At 45.0% G+C, this 16,206-nt stretch overlaps 1 long non-coding RNA gene across 1 annotated transcript; it reads right to left on the bottom strand.

Annotated features, from left to right (window-relative positions):
• Nucleotides 1-251: 251 nt before the first annotated feature.
• On the bottom strand, nucleotides 252-13,607 carry LOC130267648 (uncharacterized). The gene is made up of 3 exons (XR_008843230.1): nucleotides 13,523-13,607; nucleotides 8,455-8,535; nucleotides 252-781 (listed from the first exon to the last, which is right to left on the bottom strand). It is a non-coding gene; the product is annotated as an uncharacterized LOC130267648 (long non-coding RNA).
• Between the last annotated feature and the right edge of the window lie 2,599 nt (nucleotides 13,608-16,206).

A 16,206-nucleotide genomic window follows, 5' to 3' on the forward strand; every position in this document is an offset into this window, starting at 1 on the left:
ATTCCAATCAGGTAGAACCGTCGTCTGACAGTAGATTCGGTCTTGTGGACCAAAAAGTGTCCCAACTTATCATGGTAAGCATCCTTACTTGAAAGAAAAGAGCCATGGCACTGGGTATACTTACAATTAAAAACCTGTATTGCAGCATGGCAGGACAAAAAGGAGCTGGACCAAAACGCAGACGAGCGCTGGTTCACGTCCAATGACACTTTGTCAAGGCATGTTGGGAGTGGACAGAACACCGTCTATATCCTCCCTCTGACCAATTAGAGTAACACACAATAAAATCACATACATTGTGACAGATACAGGTACAAGACAATAAATACAAAAAATAATAATTGAAAACAAAGAGGAAAGAAAGAGAAAGATTCAATATTACAAAATATTTGCAAAAAATAATAATAGTCAAAGAAATGAAGACAGATCATTCCGGTCATTCAGACCCAGAGCACCTGTTGCTCCAGTCCAAATGATCCATTTCGCTTCAGCCTGCAATAGCCTGGTGTGGCCATCTAGACCTCCTTCTGTGTACATGATCCTTTGTAGACCTGGTCTAGTGCCACAAGGACGCCACCGGGCAGAGCGCTGACTACGAGAGGATTCTCTGCTATCACACTACCCATTGAGAGAGAGACGCACAGTGTATGTGAACGGGAGCATCGGTGAATCTATACTCTCGCAAAGCAGGTCTACGGCTTCAATTAGCAGCAGCTGGATTCCACAGAGGAGCCCTTCCCGCACTCACTCCATGGACTGCGCATTGGAGGGTGAGAGGTACCTGGAACAAAGCAGTGTTTTATTAAAGTGCAATAAGACTTGTGTTTATACATCTAAACAGCATATGCATGATTATCCTGATGCTGATCTCCTTATGGGCATGTGAAATCGCTGTGCAATATTAGTGGTACAACTCTACCAACTTTTCCCAGACTGTATGGATTAAGGAGTGTTTACATTAAAGGGGTATTCCAGGGGGAAAAAAAAAATGTATATATCAACTGGCTCCAGAAAGTTAAACAGATTTGTAAATTACTTCTATTAAATAAACGTAATCCTGCCAATAATTATCAGCTGCTGAAGTTGAGTTGTTCTTTTCTGTCTGGCAACAGTGCTCTTTGCTGACATCTCTGCTTGTCTCAGGAACTGCACAGAGTAGAAGAGGTTTGCTATGGGGATTAGCTTCTACTTTGGACAGTTCCCGAGACAGGTGTCATCAGAGAGCACTTAGACAGAAAAGAACAACTCAACTTTAGCAGCTCATAAGTACTGTAAGGAATTTTTTAAATAGAAGTAATTTACAAATCTGTTTAACTTTCTGGAGCCAGTTGATATATATATATATATATATATATATATATATATACATATATATGTTTTTTTTCCTGGATAACCCCTTTAAGGCAGCAAGCTATATATTCTTGAAGGGCAGTGTTTTTATAGTGTTGTCAGTATTTTAGATTCATTTTACTATTGAGTTTCTAGGCATAAGTGTATATACCTATTAGAATTCAGTTTTGCCCTACTGTAAGCTGCACCTACTAGGGCCCAGTGGGTCTCAGCCCAGTATGATATGCTGGCTGGTATTCATGTATTTTAATACATTTATTAATTTGTCTATTAATCTTTTTCTCACTTCTAGGGTAAGGAGCTTTTGTGGTACGCTCCGATCGGTGGTGATTTGTAGAAGTGAGCCTGGTCTAATACATTCTTGTTTTAAAGGAAATCTGTCATCAGAATCACCCGCACTAAACCTGTTACACAGGCTTGTAGTGCGGGTGATCCTGATTAAAACGCTTCTTACCTGGTTAAAAATGGTTCAGCGCTTCTTCAGATATCTTTATTTTTAGTTTTCTGTTATTCCCTGGCTTGGGACTCAGTGGGAGGTGTTATCATCTCGGACTCGGCCACACGTCATTCTAGCTGGGCGGAGCTGCCGCCCGGCTCATGAATATTCATGAACTTATCCTCCTGGTCTAACTCCTTTTTCTAGGTCTGGTGCATGAGGATAAGGTCATGAATATTCATGAGCCGGGCGGCAGCTCCGCCCAGCTAGAATGACGTGTGGCCGAGTCCGAGATGATAACACCTCCCACTGAGTCCCAAGCCAGGGAATAACAGAAAACTAAAAATATAGATATCTGAAGAAGCGCTGAACCATTTTTAACCAGGTAAGAAGCGTTTTAATCAGGATCACCCGCACTACAAGCCTGTGTAACAGGTTTAGTGCGGGTGATTCTGATGACAGATTTCCTTTAATTTACAAATATGTTTACCTTTCTGGCACCAGTTGATTTGAAAAAAAAAAAGAAAATAAATAGTTTTCCACCGGAGTGCCTCTTTAAGAGTGGATTCACACTAAACAGATCCACAGTAAACTGATCACTTTATTTTATGGTGTAGTCTGAGGTCATTAGTAGAGATGGGCAAATCTACTGACAATCGTTTCAGGTCCGATCCGACAAATGTGTCAGATTTTTTTGGCATCACAGTTTGGAAATACACAGATTACCCACATAATGTATGTACAGGAGCATGGACCCCTGTCTAAAAACAGGAGTCCCTGCTCCTTTACAGTACAGTGAGCAATGGTACATATTCATTGGCCTGCGTGCAGAGCATCCTTCCCTGTGAATGTAGTGAGTGCAAGCTTCGATGCAAAGAGCATTGCTGCTTACCTTTAGGCCGCTCAGTATACAGGAGCTAGGACAATAGTATCTAAAACAGCAAGTCACAAAAAGTTCAGATTCTAACAAATCCAATTTTTTTTGTGTGAAATTCAAACCAGATTTGACTAGATTTGCGTGCTGAATCTATTCGCTTAGCAGTAGCCGAGTGCTTAATTTCCATACTGGAACAATCTAACTATCAAAGGATTGGGGACTCCAACAAAGGGGCCACTCAGTGTTTAAAGGGGTACTCAGGCTGGGCAGTACAATTGCTGAAAAAACGTGTTGAAATTGTTCAGAAGCTTGTTTGGGACGGATTTTTCTACGATATTGATGAAAAACATGAAGGTAAAGGTATGAAAAGTGTGGACAGTCAAAACTGACCAGCAGATGGCGCCATTTTACACAAAACCAGCAAATGCAACATGTTTATTGGAAATAGTCTGCAGCAGTAGTAGACAACTACATACAAAACTCGTATCATGCTAAAAAAAAATATTTTTTGTTATGTTCCATTTTTATATTTAATGTATAAGTATTTCTTCAAAATTGTACAATCAAGAAAAAAAGGACTTCAGTTTGTGTAAGTAGCAATGACATCATCAGATTATTATGGTAGGTGTATTAAAGAAATTCTTTATCCTGGTCAGAAATTCCATAATCTGAACCCAGCCTTACGAGAGTCCTGAGGCTACTGCTGTTATTGGGATATTGTTACTTTTAAAGTTATAGGATCACTGTGGATTTTAGGTGGCTAGTGTGACTCTTATTGTTATTGGGATACTATGACTTTCAACAAAAGTAGCCACATTAGAACTTGATTTAGACCAAATTCCCCGAAAAATTAGAATACTGGTCCAGCACAGTCTTATGTCGAACAGACTTAGCATTGCTGCTCATTGGAAATCCTTGATTCCTCCTACAATGCTGCTTTCTTCCAAAAACAGCGACATTCCTGTCCTTAGGTTGTGTGTGGGATTACAACTTTGTCTCCATTGACTTAAAGGGGTACTCCACCCCTAGACATCTTATCCCCTATCCAAAGGATAGGGGATACGATGTCTGATCGCGGGGTTCCCGGTGTTCGTTTAGAGCGTCGGGTGCAACCCCAGAGGCTCGTGACGTCTCGGCTGCGCCCGCTTATGACATCAAGGCCATGCCCCCTCAATGCAAGTCTATGGGAGGGGGCGTGATAGCCATGATGTCACGAGTAGGGCGTGACAAGCAAAGTTTCCTCCGTGCATCGGATGTTTTGGGTGCCACAGCCGAGATCGCGGGGGTCCCCAGTGGTGGGACCCCTGCGATCAGACATCTTATCCCCTATCCTTTGGATAGGGGATAAGATGTCTAGGGGCGGAGTACCCCATTAAATGTAATAAAGCTGCAATACCACACCCAAACTGAGGACTGGCTCTGTTTTTTTGGAGGAAAGTTTTTTTCTAGTCCTGGTTAACCCCTTATAGACTCTGGTTATTGAAGTCAGAGAAAAGCATTAGGGGAAAACTGAGAGTTTTGGAAGAAACAAAGGCATCACATTCATATGAAAGGAAAGTACTATGATATCTACATGATAGCACAGATGAGAAGGATAGAGTTGGAGACCTCCAGGGTAAGTTCACACCTCTTACATGTGGTGATTTAACCCAATGACCCAAATTTAGTTTCTGTCTTTTAATATGTATATATCAGGATCTCAAGGGCTCATTCACACTATGGAATATCCGCCTGGAGATATTCCCGGTGGAGATTCCATCTGTAGTGAGCACCGGCAAAACAAGCCAGTGCTAGGACCGCTCGGAAATGCAGCATCTCTATAGACGACTCAGCATCTCTCAGAGCAGAATCCGTGTATAGTATATGCAGTGTGCATTCAGTGTGTATCATGTATGTAATGTGCATTATGTGTATGCAGTGTGTATATATAATGTATGCAGTGAGCATGCCATGTATACAGTGCAGGGCTCGACAAATACCAGGCACCAGGTCATCATGGCGGCTGAGAATTTCATGCTGGCACCTGGGATTTTGTAAGCTATCTTTGGGCAACCATGACCTACCTCCTGCCAAGTAAATCCAGAGCCCCAAGCCCAAGTGTGTAAATAGGGTAGGCAGAGGAGGGGGAAATCACCGTCACGCAGGGGGCTACACTGCCCTGGCTGCATGGAGCTCTTCGCAAAATGAGGTTTTGTCTAGGGTAGCAAAAATCCTATCTGAAAGTCTATTTCAGGGCTCCCTGCAGCCCCAGCTGAGACTACTTGGTACTACTTGGCTTCTTTCAGGGCAGCCAATGGGCACTAAGAATGTAAAACAAAAATAGAGAAACAGAAACACAGCCACACATCCACCATTTGTATATTTGATCTACTTGCTTCTCAGCGCAATTTCAAAAACTAACAGGTTATTACTATACATTTTGATCAAAAAGTACAAGCCCACTCGCCACGTCAAGGCCACCTAGTCAGAGTGGGTCCCAAAGCTAACACTGGCATAGCGCCGGGCGACAACCACTGCTTCCGAGACACCATGCCCACAGGGGGAATGACCCATTGGCTAAGCAGCCCCACTGCTGCCTTACCAAGCCCCTGGCTCCGGGCCGCACCACCCCACAGACCAAGCATTACAGTAACAATGGCCGCCACAGAGCACCACACCAGTGTGAACCCCTACCATGTGCTTCCTGCCAGAGGACTGGGAGAATGCTAGGAGGAAGATTGTTACTGTGATGCTTGGTCTGTGGGCTGTGGCCCGAAGCCGGTGGCTTGGTGGGGCAGCAGCCTGATTCCTCTTCCTTTCCCCTCTTTCTCACTCTTACATCCCTTATCCTATGAAGTTTTATTATCATGTTGTTGTAGTGCAGTGAGTAACGGTTGGTGTAAGCTTCTTGCCTCTGTTGTTTGTTATGGACTTGTGCTACTAAAGTACACGTGATGTTTATTGTGCTGGGTTGTAGTACATCGTAGGTTTGTTAATCTTTTTAAGGAGTTTCTAGATTTAATAATATTCCAAGGATCTTTAAAGGGGAACTCCTGTGGAAAACAATTTTTTTTCTAATCAACTGGTGCCAGAAAGTTAAACAGATTTGTAAATTACTTCTGTTTAAAAATCTTAATCCTTCAAGTATTTATCAGCTGCTGTATAATACATAGGAAGTTGTGTAGTTCTTTTTTGTCTGACCACAGTGCTCTCTGCTGACACCTCTGTCCATGTCAGGAACTGTCCAGAGCAGGAGAGGTTTGCTATGGGGATTTGCTCCTACTCTGGACAGTTCCTGACACAGATAGAGGTGGCAGCAGAGAGCACTGTGGTCAGACAAAAAAGAACTACACAACTTCCTAACTTGATAAGTACTTGAAAGATTAAGATTTTTTAACACCTAATCATCCACCTCTTAGTTCCCTTCTTCTGTGATGTGTATGCCCCGCCCCCCGCCTTTATAGTAATTTCCCACCTTGAGGCCTCCTCTTCCACACGTAGAGGCCCTAAAGCAGCCTCCCTCCCTCCCTTGTTATCGTTTTATTTCTATGTGTTGTTTAGTTGTTATATGTATTTATTGCTCTGTTTTTAATTTGATCACATTTTTTTTTTTTATAGTTCATTAGGTGTTGATTTTCTTGTACAAGTCACAGCTGGCAGGAGATTAACCCCTTAAGGACTGGGACAATTTTTGTTTTGCACTATTGTTGCGGGAGTCTGTGGTGACTCTGTGGGAGCGCTTGTATTACTACTCCTATAATGGAACAGAGTTTGTTTCATGTTGGGAGTAGTAGTAAAGGGGCTGAGGTACCGATCGCATTGGATCTTACTCCTGATAAACCTGTGAAGCAGGCGGCACTCCCTGGCCGGGATTGTGAAATCTGACCAATCAGGGATCCTGGTGGGGAATATGAAGTTACAGTGCCGTGAGTTCTTATGCCCTGTATTAGCAGAAACATGATGTGAATGCTCCCTCACTATAAGTGACCTTGTTTCTAATGATTCTGGTGCAGTCAGCTGATATCCCCACTCCCTTCGTCTGCTGAGAAAGAGGGATGAATACTTATAGAGGGGCGAAGTTATCGGCAGAAAAGGGCAGGGTAATCTCTGGAGCAGGCTGGAGGAAGCATTGCTCATACAGCAGCAGCCACTTCCAGTGCAGTTAAAGGGGTTCTCCACTGGAAAACATCTCATCCTCTATCCAAAGGATAGTCATCCGGTGCACTGAGCAAACTTCACTCCCTGCCGGTTGACTGGCAATTTCAGCCGCATTCAGCATTCATGTCTATGGGAGCAGGCGTGATGGCTACGTACAAGCCGAGGGCATGGCATCACAAACACAGAAGCTCCTTTGGATAGGGGATAAGATGTTTTCCGGGGGAGTACACCTTTAAGAAGGACATACCATACTTTCTGGTGCCATACTTACCTCTCAAGAAGCATTAGAAACAGGGTCATCCGCACTATCTACCTTTATATTAAGGTTAGTGCGGGTGACTCTGCTGTCAGTTTCCGTTTAAAGGGGTACTCCGCTGCTCAGTGTTTGGAACAAACTGTTCCATACCCTGGAGCTGGCGCCGGGAGATCGTTATGTCATAGCCCCTCCCCCTCATGACATCACGCCTCGCCCCCTCAATGCAAGTCTATAGGAGGGGTGTGACCCCCTTTAAGACCGCTAACAGGTGAATTTTCAAGACCCTGAGGGAAGGAGGTTCTAACCCAAGATTTGAAGGTACATGGCCCCATCCATCATCCCTTTGGTGCTGCAAAGTTATCTGGTCCCTTAGCAGGAAACCCCCCCCCCCCCCCCCAAAGCATAATGTTTCCTCCTCCACGTTTGATGGTGGGGATAGTGTTCTTGGGGTCATAGGCAGCATTCCATCTACAAACCCATACTACAAACCCTACCAGTTGAGTTGATGCCAAAGAGCTTGATTTTGGTCTCATCTGACCCCAACACGTTCACCCAATTCTTCTCTGAATCATTAAAGGAGTACTCCACTGGAAAACATTTTTTTTAAATCAACTGGTGCCAGAAAGATAAACAGATTTGTAATTTACTTCTATTTAAAATAGTAATCCTTCCAGTACTTATCAGCTGCTGTATGTTCCACAGGAAGATCTTTTCTTTTTGAACTTCCTTTCTGTCTGACCACAGTGCTCTCTGCTGACACCTCTGTCCATGTCAGGAACTGTCCAAAGCAGGAGAAAATCCCCATAGCAAACCCAACCTGCTCCGGACAATTCCTGACAAGTGACAGAGGTGTCAGCAGAGAGCACTGTGGTCAGACAGAAAAGAAATTCAAAAAGAAAAGAACTTCCTCTGTAGTATATAGCAGCTGATAAGTACTGGAAGGATTAAGATTTTTAAATAGAAGTAATTTACAAATCTGTTTAACTTTCTGGCACCAGTTGATTAAAAAGAAAACAGTTTCCCATTGGAGTACCCCTTTAAGTGTCTTTGAGAGTCTTCCTACCATCTATTCCACCATCTGATTCCGCGTGTCCCACTACATACAAGATCTATTTGTTCCTAAATCTTCCCTGATTAAAGAAATGTCAGCATGGTGTATTTTTCCTGTTTATGGCTTCTTCTCTATCAGCTACTTGAATGATGTTTATGTTACATCCTGTCCACATTTATTATACAGTACGAGAACCAGAAGGAAAACACGAGCGGAATGAAAACCACCAATTATCAGACCGAAGGCAAGAAACCACAAGACCTCGGCAAAACTCCTTCATACGTTGCCTGTGTTTAGTGGAGGGCAAACCCTTAATTCACTAGAAGTAAAATTATATGTCCAGTTACCTCAAGACGTTAAAGCATCCGCTGTCTGGAGCAGTCCCTCACCTAGAGGCATTCCTGACTTGTCTTGGTCTCTCCAAATTACTGGAAAACAATAATGGACGCCAACTTCATTGAATGAAAGATTACAATCAAAAGAGATGTAGCTCTCTCTCAGAATTTAAAGGGATTATATCCTATATTATACTCCAGAGCTGCACTCACTACTCTGCTGGGTGGGGTGGTCACTGTGTACATACATTACATTACTTATCCTGTACTGATCCTGAGTTATATCCTGCATTATACTCCAGAGCTGTACTCACTATTCTGCTGGGTGTGGTGTTCACTGTGTACATACATTACATTACTTATCCTATACTGATCCTGAGTTATATCCTGTATTATTCTCCAAAGCTACAATCACTATTCTGCTGGTGCGGTCACTGTGTACGTACATTACATTACTTATCCTGTCCTGATCCTGAGTTATATCCTGTATTATACTCCAGGGCTGTACTCGCTATGCTGCTGGTGGGGTCACTGTGTACATATATAACATTACTTATCCTGTACTGATCCTGAGTTATATCCTGTATTATACTCCAGAGCTGTACTCACTATTCTGCTGGGTGGGGTAACTGTGTACATATATAACATTACTTATCCTGTACTGATCCTGATTTATATCCTGTATTATACTCCAGAGCTGTACTCACTATTCTGCTGGTGAGATCACTGTGTACATACATTACATTACTTATCCTGTACTGATCCTGAGTTATAACCTGTATTATACTCCAGAGCTGTACTCACTATTCTGCTGGTGGGGTCACTGAGTACATACATTACATTTTGTATCTTGTACTGATCCTGGGTGACATATAACTCAGGAACATTGGAGAAGAAGAGGTGGATTGAAGGTTAAGCAACTTCATTCCAAAGGTTGACTCAAGTCCTATTTGCTATTGTGCTGTGTTACTATCTCTCCCCAGTAATGATTATGATGATTATATTGTCCTAATTTAGCCAAGTATTTACTTTTTTTTATTAATCTTGGAACAGCTGAATTCTCAATTACTGTGAAAAAGTGCAAACCACGATATACTAAAAAATTCACACAGATTACTGAAAATATTAACTAATTAATGTGCAGAACAGTGATATTATGTTGATCCTGAGTTATATCCTGTAAATCTTTTATAAAAATTTTAAACATAACAATAAATAATGACAAAACATAAACATATCATATCTGACAGAACATATCAATATAATGAATCATAAAACCAACAACGTAGCATAAAATACAACACCGGTCCACCCCACACTCATTCCACCACACAAACAAATATATACAATATTTACAAGACATTTTCCTATAATACCCATAACATACTAATAAACTATATACACTACTATTAAATGTGAATTTCCTGACCCAATTGCAATTCCAAAGAACAAATAATTAAGCAAAACCCAATACCAAAATTAATAATAACAACAACAATAATAATATATACAAAAATAATATAAACCAACATAAACAAAATAACACCACTTTTTTTTTTTTGGCCCTGAGCAGGTCCCGCATTCCATGCCCCCAGTACATGTTACCAGATGTTTCTGTATATATATATATATATATATATATATATAAAAGTCCCATAGAAATCTCCTCCCCCTTTTAACCCACCATCTAATCTAAACTAAACCCAAACCCCAGGTGGCATCACACAATATATACAGTACATAAATTATACACAGACTAACAATATATCCAGTACATAAGTACAGTGGTTCCTCAACAAACGATTGTAATCCGTTCCAAATGGACCATCGTTTGTTGAAACCATCGTATGTTGAAGGATCCGTGCAATGTAAAGTATAGGACAGTGGTCTACAACCTGCAAACCTCCAGATGTTGCAAAACTACAACACCCAGGATGCCCGGACAGCCAACGGCTGTCCTGGCATGCTGGGAGTTGTAGTTTTGCAACATCTGGAGGTCCGCAGGTTGAAGACCACTGGTATTGGAGGTTGTACTCGCGTATCCCCGCCGCTCCGGACCGTCACCGCTTGTCACCGCTGCCCTGGATGTCGCCTTCCATTGCTGTCAACGCTCCTATTGGATGACGGGATGGCATGCGTAGCGACGTGATGACGATGATGGAGAGCGCCAACGATGCAGGGGATCCCGTAGAGGAAGCGCCGGAGCCCCGAGAACAGGTAAGTGATCGGCAGCTATCCGGTGGCAGCTGAAGCAGTCTGCGCTGCCGGATAGCCGTTTATGTGATGGCCCCGACATACAAAAGCATCGTATGTTGATGCTGCCTTCAACATGCGATGGCCTCTGAGAGGCCATTGTATGTTGAAATGATCGTATGTCGGGGCCATCTTAGGTCGTGGGGTCACTGTATACATTACAACAATAAATACCATAACAAATACATATAACACTAAAAACTAAACAACAAAGAGGCTTTTCATCCACACAAACCCCTAAAGCTCAAGTTCAGTGCCTGCAAGCCCTATATTACCATATACCTACAGCACAAAACAAAAAGACTAATGTGCCAGCATCAGCCCACCACCAAGGAAGGAGACAACAGGCTAAGGCACTTTAAAGGCAGAGCCCCACCACAGACGAGAAGCCCTGCCAGCACCCAGCCTCTCATACTCCAGAGAACGCACCTTCACCAGGTCACCCAGCATCTTCCTAACCACCTCATCCACAGGGAGGTTTTTACGTTGCGTCGACACTAAACACTGCGTTCCACGTGTAGTACCTGACCACTGAGCTAACTAGGAATAAAGTGCACCGGTCCCAGCCTCCAAGATTTCTGAATGCTCCATAGGCCCATTCCACATAGGTGAGACTGGCCAGCCTAGGCCAACCAATGGAAGCTCCCACCCTGTTGTAAACCTCTGTGTTAAAGGGACATTGAAGCAGAAAAAAGCTCCATGCTTTCCAGCATGCCTCCACACTCTTCGCGGGGACATCCCTGGTCCTCAGAGCTCCTGCACTTCAGATTGTCCCTCACACACAGTTTCCCATGGAAGCAGCGCCTAGTCAAGTCCCAAAACTTCAATGGGATCCTGATAGAATTCAAAAGCCTCAAACCAACCTCCAGATCCCGACTTGGGCACTCCTTGAGCGCCAATGGCCTCTGGAAATGAGAAGACAGAACCCTCTTGTCAAGGGTGTGCGAAGATCCTTCACTTGCCTTCCTGTCTCCCATTCCTGGAAGAAAGGCCGAAACCATCCCCTACAAGAGGATACCCACGGAGGAGCCCTCTCTTTCCAGAGGTTTTCAATATTGGTCTTAAGAAAGGTATTCACTAAGAATACCATTTGGTTGACCATACACAACCCCCCTAGTCTCCTCGTACGGTAAGTAACCTCCCTCTTCACTAGGTTCAGTCTATTCCCCCATAACATTTGGAAGAACACACTGTAGACCCGGGTCCAGAGAGGTTCTGGCAACATGCATACACTGCCCAGATATATCAGCAAAGGGAGCAGGAATGTTTTGATCAGGTTAACTCTTTCCTGGAGGGTCAATGACCAACCCTTCCACTGATCCACCTTCTGAGCAGCGATCTTAAGCCTGCTGTCCCAGTTTTTTGGGGGGTAATCCCCTTGGCCAAATTTGATGCCGAGGACTTTTGCAGATTCCTGGGGCTCTTCAAGGGCGTCCGGGAGACCAAAACCAGGATCTCCCAGTCAGAGACTCTCACACTTATCCTGGTTGATCTTGGACCCGGATGCCTCCGAGTAGCGGTCCACCTCTGATATCACCCATCGACCCTCCTATTGTGAGGAGACAAACACGGTGACATCATCAGCATACGCCAGAGCCGAGTCCGGCACCGCGAGGTCCATTCTCACCCCCGCCAACGGTTCACAATCAATCCTCCTAAGGAAAGGATCAAGGTCTTAAGGCAATCAACAAACCCTGCCGGCAGACCATATCTCAGAAGAACAGACCAGAGGTACTCATGGTTAATGCAATCAAACGCTTTTGTCTGATCCAAGGACAGCAAGTACCCCTTCCAGTGGCCAGCCCTACCCTGCTCCACAGCCTCTCGGACACTGAGCACAGCATTAAATGTACTGCGGCCAGGAGCAGAGCAATGCTGAGCCCCCGAAAGGAGTCGGGGTGCAAACTCCACCAGCCAGTTAAACAGCACTTTTGACAGAATCTTTCTGTCCGCATTGAGAAGCGCTATGGGATGCCAATTCTCAATGCGGGACGGGTCTTTACCCTTTGACAAGATGATCAGTGCTGACCTCCTCAATGACTTCGGCAGAGTGCCCGAGGATATACACTCATTAAATACCTCGGTCAAGAGGGGAACCAAAGGGTCCTTAAAGGTCTCATAAACCTCAGATGTTAAGCCATCCGGACCGGGTGACTTCTTGAGGGCAAGCCCATCAATTGCCATCCTGACTCGCTCTTCCCAGATCATCTCTGTCAAAACGTCAAGAGACGGGTCGACTCCTGGTTCGGGGACAGCTTCAGCCAAGAAAGCTGATACCTTATCCCGATCTAGATTCTTCCTTCACAAGAGGTGCGAGTAAAAGGATCTGACAACCTCTAGGATCCTTGATCTGGACCTTTTCAAGGATCCCGTACTATCAATCAGTCCTTGTTACATCTCGCGCTCCGGCCACTGCCCCTGGCCGTGAGTATACTGTCCCCCTCTCTTCTGCTGACGGCGGGGCTGGGATTCGCATCGTGGGATGTCCCGTCACTTACCCCACTCCTCTGCTTCTGCCTCGCAGCTCCGGCACGCGCGTCCCTGTCTCCTAGGGCGGTGCTCTGAAATTTAAAGGGCCAGTACGCCCATAATTATGTGAAACACCTGACACTATTCTATAAGCCCCTGCACCTACCACTCTTCCCTACCGGATCTTCAGTGCCACTTGCCTGAGAGAAAGCGTTCCCATTGCCTGTTTTGCCATTCCCATGTATCCAGACCTTCCTGCTATGTTTTTTGACTACGAACCTTTGCCACCTGCCTAGATCCTTTGCTACGTTGATTACGCTACAGTCTTATCCTTTGGTACCTCGCCTTGCCCAGTTACCTGTGTGGTCAAACCATGTCGGGGGTAGCGACCTTGGTGTTGCCTGCCACAGCAAGCCCATCCTGCCTTGCGGGGGGCTCTGGTGAAGACCAGCGGCACCTTAGACTCCGCTTTCCTCATCTGCCACACAGGTGGAGGATCCACTTACAGCTTTGTGACAGCCTACATCCAGGTGTGTGACAGCAAGATCCGGCCATGGATCCAACTGGGGTTCCACTGCCAGATAACGCGGATCTTGCATCTATTGTGGCGCTCCAGTCACAGCAGTTGGCCCAGCAGGCACAGCAGCTTAACCAGCTATCCGCCATGATGCAGCAGTTGCCTTCTGCTCAGCAGCAACTGCCACATCCTCCAGCTCCAGTACAGTCTCCCGCTGCTGCAGTCTTCTCCGGAACAAAACTGTTTGTCACTTCCAGAAAAATATGAGGGGGATCCCAAGTCCTGTCGTGGTTTTGTGTGCTCCATGCACATTGAACTCATGACGGATCAGTTCTCCACGGAATGTGCAAAGGTGGCCTTCGTCATTAGTCTCCTTTCTGGACGGGCTTTGGCCTGGGCAACCCCGTTGTGGGATTGCAGTGATGTCGTCACTACTAATCTCCAGGCATTCCTGACAGAAATTTGCACAGTCTTTGAGGAACCTGCTTGAGCTTCCTCCACATAGACTGCTCTGCTGAATCTTTCTCAGGGCAACTCCACTGTTGGCGAGTATGCCATCCGGTTACGGACCCTGGCGTCGGAGTTGTCCTGGAATAATGAAGCTCTCTGTGCTACCTTCAAGAGAGGATTATCAAGTCAAATTAAAGATGTCCTCGCTGCCTGGGAATTGCCATCTACCTTGAACGAACTCATACAATTGGCATCCCGGATAGATATCTGTTTCTCTGAGCGACGAGAGCAACTACGACGAGAAAGTGAGTCTGCACGATCTCAGCGCTTCCCTGGTCTGGCACCATTCTTCCACCAACCACCGCAAACTTCTATGTTGCCACCCACAGTGGAGGCTATGCAAGTGGATCGGTGTCACTTGACCCTGCAAGAAAGGACTCGCCGACGAACCGAAAATCTTTGTCTTTACTGAGCCAGTGCTTACCACTTCCTTAAGGATTGTCCTCTGCGCCCTCAGCCACAGGGAAATGCTCACATCTAGGGTTCGTAGGAGAGGCCTCCCTGGGTGTGAATTGCTCCTCTCCAAGCTTAAATTTAACAGTCCAGCTTCTTCTTCCCTCCAAAGAGATCATCTCCGTTCTGGCCTTCATGGACTCTGGCTCTGTGGGAAACTTTATTGATGCCTCCCTTGTGCATAAGTATCGCCTGCCAGTGTTACGCCTCCTGAAACCCCCTGTACATCTCTACGGTCAATGGAGAAAAACTGTACTGTACTGTGCTATACCGCACAGAATCCCTGTCCATGCAAGTAGGATTCCTGCATAGGGAGAACTTGTCCTTCTACATCCTCCCACACTGTACTTCTCCTCTCCTGCTTGGTCTGCCTTGGTTACAGCTCCATATCCCACAGCTGGTTTGGAAAACTGGAGAAGTCCTATGCTGGGCTCCACATTGTAACAGCCATTGTATCCATCTACGTGTAATTAAGTTGGAACCAACTTCTAGACCTCTGCCTGGTCTGCCCTCTTTCCTCCAGGACTTTGCTGATGTCTTCAGCGAAAAGCAAGCTGAAGTATTGCCTCCACACCATCCCTACGATTTCCCTATAGATTTACTGCCTGGCACCACTCCTCCCAGGGGCAGAATTTACCCCTTGTCTGTCCCAGAAACTCAGGCCATGGCAGACTACATCCAAGAAAACCTTCCTAATAATCAGGAAGTCCTCTTCTCCTGCCGGAGCCAGGTTCTTCTTCGTCGAGAAAAAAGACGATTCTTTGCGACCTTGTATCTACCTCTAATCTCAGAATTATTTGATCGCCTGAGAGGTGCCAGAATCTTCCCAAAACATTATCTACCTGGGGCTTACAATTTGATTCGTATTCATAAAGGGGACGAATGGAAGACTGCGTTTAATACCCGTGATGGACATTTTGAGTATCTTGTCATGCCTTTTGGACTCTGTAATGTTCCAGCAGTCTTTGAGGAGTTCGTCAACGATATTTTTCGAGATGTTCTGTACTCCTGTGTCGTTGTCTATTTGGATGACATACTCATCTATTCTCCCAATATTCAATCTCATCGCTCCCACCTCTGCCAAGTCTTACAGCGTCTCCGTGAAAATCGTCTCTATGCCAAACTTGAAAAATGCACTTTTGAAAAGACCAGTCTTCCTTTCTTGGGCTATATTGTTACAAGTCAAGGTCTCCAAATGGATCCCGACAAGTTGTCAGCAGTTCTGGACTGGCCACAACCTTCTGGTTTGAAAGCGACCCAGCGCTTCCTTGGTTTTGCCAACTACTATCAGCAATATATACCTCACTACTCTACTCTGGTAGCTCCCATCGTCTCGCTTACCAAAAAGACGGCTAATCCAAAGGTGGACACCAGAGGCTGAAGAAGCTTTCAAACAGTTGAAGTCCGCCTTTGCTTCTGCTCCTGTTTTATCTAGACCTGATCCTAACAGCCTTGGAAGTGGATGCTTCTTCTGTTGGAGCTGGGGCAGTATTAACACAAAAATTTACTAAGGGAAAAACTTTAACCTGTTGCTTTTTCTCTAAAACCTTTTCCCCTGCAGA

This window comes from Hyla sarda, chromosome 4 (genome assembly GCF_029499605.1).
Source record: "Hyla sarda isolate aHylSar1 chromosome 4, aHylSar1.hap1, whole genome shotgun sequence".
Lineage (NCBI taxonomy): Eukaryota > Metazoa > Chordata > Amphibia > Anura > Hylidae > Hyla > Hyla sarda.